The sequence below is a fragment of the Echinops telfairi genome, unplaced genomic scaffold (genome assembly GCF_000313985.2).
Source record: "Echinops telfairi isolate 266 unplaced genomic scaffold, ASM31398v2 ScPeMD7_39;HRSCAF=148, whole genome shotgun sequence".
Classification (NCBI taxonomy): domain Eukaryota; kingdom Metazoa; phylum Chordata; class Mammalia; order Afrosoricida; family Tenrecidae; genus Echinops; species Echinops telfairi.
In genome coordinates, this window is record NW_022103937.1 from 345,197 (window position 1) to 349,147 (window position 3,951).

General features: G+C 39.1%; 1 pseudogene; it reads left to right on the forward strand.

The window, feature by feature from the left end:
- Positions 1–259: 259 nt before the first annotated feature.
- Positions 260–1,122, forward strand: LOC115869706 (annotated as a pseudogene).
- The last annotated feature ends 2,829 nt before the right edge of the window (positions 1,123–3,951 follow it).

Sequence of the window (3,951 nt, forward strand, 5' to 3'; positions counted from 1 at the left end):
AGAACCTAACATGGGAACCTAACCAGACCATGGGCCTACTGAAACCCCATTTGTACCATATTAAGTACTTTTAGGATTAAAGAAATAGGCCTTGGAACCCAAGAGCTTGCAAAAAATTCAAGAAATTATTCAGAAGGTAGGGCCATCCCTGAGACCAGGAGCACAAGTAGGCTCATTAGTTACTCAGCAGTTAGTCACCATTCCCATGGCCTAGTGCAGGACAAGGGTGAATACCCCTGAAATTATAAACACAGGGAAAATGAAGACAAAGAAAACCAATAAGGTTAGTGATTTCAGCAACATGGCAAAGTGGCCAACACCAAGTGAATTCATGAACCCTGGAAATCAAAGTGTCACTATTTAAGAAAATACAAAACCACAAAATGTAAAAGAAAAGTGAACAAGGCTGAGAGAGGCAAAGAAAACCAGTTAACAAAAACAGATGATCCTGATGGAAATGCCAGTGAGGCTCAGTCAACTAATAAGTGAAAGACAGCTAATAAGCACCACAGGTCCCATTCCACTTGACTAATGTAGGACCAGATTTCAAGAACGACAAGTTACCTAAATCGGCTCAAGATGCCAATCTGCAGCAAATAAAACAAAATTACATACAAAGTGAGAAGCGAGACAGAGAAAAGAATGAAGATCAAGATGAAGCTTCCAGTGTGAGGAGTGAAGTTGGTAATATCCGAAGTTCCTTTCAGGGACAAGAACGTGTGAGAGGAAATCCTCACTTGAAATTTGATTACTGATATAGTGCTCAAGAACAGTGTGAACGGACAGATCAATCATTTCAAACAGAACTTAACACAGTGTGAATAGACAGATCAATCATTTCAAACAGAACACCAGTATGATGTATTACTATGATGATGGTACAAGTGTACCCTATAGCAGAAACATTCCTTAAAAAGTGTATTTAGCACCACACTTAGTAATATTTTAGTATAGAAAATTTGGAGCAAGAGTTCTTTTTTTGAAGAAAGATGAATAAACAAGGTTTCTTACCTACTTCCTTGATTGCTGGTTTCCAACACTTTTCGGCTCTAACTGTAAACCTCACTCTCAGTGCAGAGGCATTGAAAGAACACAAAAGTACAAATTATGGATAAAATATAAGATTAAAAAGCCAGAAAAAATTGGTCAATTCCTGGTCCTTCTCCATGGAGTGTCACAGACTGACTTTTCCAAATGACTGCCCACAGTTTGTGCCAGGCCAAGCCTTTGGCTCACATACATGAAGGTAATGAGCTACTGATGCTCTTGGATAACATTTGATCAGAATATTCAGTGGAATAGGTGAATCACTCAAGTGTCAATGTAAGCACTGGAACTAGTTGTGATGCAGAAATTGACAGGACTGTCTTCTGTGTAAGAAATGTCTATTAAAACTATATGAACAGCCGGCCCTCAGGCCAGCACCACAGTGGAGATAAGCACCTTTGTGACAGTGATGAAAGGCACACCAGAGGATTGCAATTGTTCTTTTAGGAGTTGACCATTTCTGTGTATTTGACTTGCACTCCACGGTCTAATTTTATTCTCTGTGGGAAAGTTAATCATTATCATCCTGAAAATATGGCAAGAATTCTGTCTTTTGCTTCCAGAATTGTATACATCAGTATGTAGAAAGAGGCTTGAGTGGAACTTCCCAAAATTTTAGATCCTTTGCTGTTTGATTTGCTCATCAATATAATGTACATTGCGTAATACACATTGCCACAAAGTTTCTTATGGACTCTTAAGATTTATTAATGTGGAATTTAAGAGATCCAAAAACTTAAGAAGCTGACAGGGCATATTTTTCTTTATTCATCTAAATGTATTTTTGATACATCAGTATAGACATCTGACTATAAAGCATTAGTGATGGGTTTTTTTAAATCTTATTTTATTTTTTCATGAAAATATCAATATTACCAAAATTACATTACAAATTCAATGCCATTCCAATTCAAATTTTCAAAGAAGTGGAAAAACTAATGACCAACTTTATAGGGAAAGGAAAGAAACCTAGAATAAATAAACACTACTTAAAAAATAAAAACAATGTAGGAGGCCTTTCACGCCCAGACCTTAAAGCCTACTATATAGCGCCGGTAATCAAAACAGTCTGGTACTGGTACTGGTACAATGACAGATATGAAGATCAATAGATTAGAGTTGAAAACTAAGAAATATAACCAAGTACCTATAGATAATTTTTTATAAAGAACACACATTAAATGGACAAGAAATAACCTTTTTAACAAATGGTGTAGGAAAAACTGGATCTTCACCTGCAAAAGAATGTGAAGGACCCATACCTCACACCATACACAAAAACAAACTCAAGATAGATTAAAGACCTAAATATAAATCACATGATTATTAAGAAATGATTAAGGCCACCAATGAAAACATAGAGGTAAACTTAAGGACCTTAATACAAGGCATAAACACACTACCAAACATAATGAAAAATATTCACACTAAGACGATAAAATAGTGAAACTTGTTATTCGCAGTTCACGGACCTTGAAAGATTTGGGATAAAACCCCAATGAAAGATTTGGGACAAACCTGAGAACTTCGGTGCAGGGAATACATAGGTTACTGGAAATAGGGAAGGACATAAAACAGAGGAAGCACAAATTGACAAGTGGGATATATTGAAGATAAAACACTGTGTGTGGGAAACAGAAGGATTTCTCTCAAGCTGTCTCCCCCAAATATATGCCAGACTTAGCTGCTTGAGAATGACTATACACTTGGAGGTCATCAGGATTAGATTAGGGGTCATTCTCCCTAAGAGTTATCAGCCATCTAGACCAAGCAGACACCACTGTTTATCCCACAAGTAGGGCCCACTCCCTTCTGATAAGTAGTTGTCTGTTTCCTTGTAGGAGACACCAGAGGTCAAACCCGCCCAAGGATGACCAAGGTTAGGGTGCCATCATGAATCTAGGGTCTGCTCATCTTGTCACATGTATAACCCTAGACCTTCCCATTCCTATGGGCACACCCCTAGCTCATCCCCTTCCTGTTACACTTATGCCTATCATAGATCCCCTTTCTACAATGTGTATGCCTATTGTACTGCCCCTTCCTGTGACGTGTGGTTACCTGTAATCATGTCCCCCTAAAGAGATATAACGCTTGATTAGCAATAAAGATGCTTCTCCGGCTCCTGGGAGCTGTCCCTGGTTCTCGGTCCCCAAGACTATCTCCTGCTCTAGTGGCCGGGCTCCCCCCACGAGGACCACCAAGTGGGGCTGTGGTGAGCATGCTACCATGAATTGTGTCTAACTCCATTTATTCCAATCTCTCCTCTACCTTTCATGCTCTCTATAACTTTACTACAATCTTTACTTATTATTGCTGTACAATTGCGCCTACCGGACCTGTGATGATTTGTGGGGGAACCCTCCCCATCATCCCACACATGTGTACATCAAAAGAATTCACTGAGAGAGTTAAGAAGAGAGCCCACAGACTGGGAAAACATCTTTAGCACTGACACGAGACAAAGGTCTTATTACTAAAATCTGCAATACTCTGCTAACTTAAATTAAGAAAAAAAAAAACTAATTGCCCACTGAGGAGGTGGGCAAAGGACCTGAGCAGGAGTTTCACGGGGCATAAATCTGAATGGCTAATAAACATGAGGAAATGTTCCAGATCATTAGCCATAAGAGAAATGCACATTAAAACTATGAGATACCCCTAACACTAAGATAGCTCAATTTAATATATCAGAAAGTAACAAATGTTGGAGGGGCTGTGGTAAGATAGGAACCCTCGTCCACTGCTAGTGGGCCTATAGCTATGTGCAGCCATTATGAAAATTGATTTGACGATATCTAAAACAGATGGAAATAGAGCAACCATACAACTCAGGAATCCCCCTACTGGGTATAGACCCAGAAGAGGCAAGAAACAAACCACGAGATGCTTACACCACTGGAT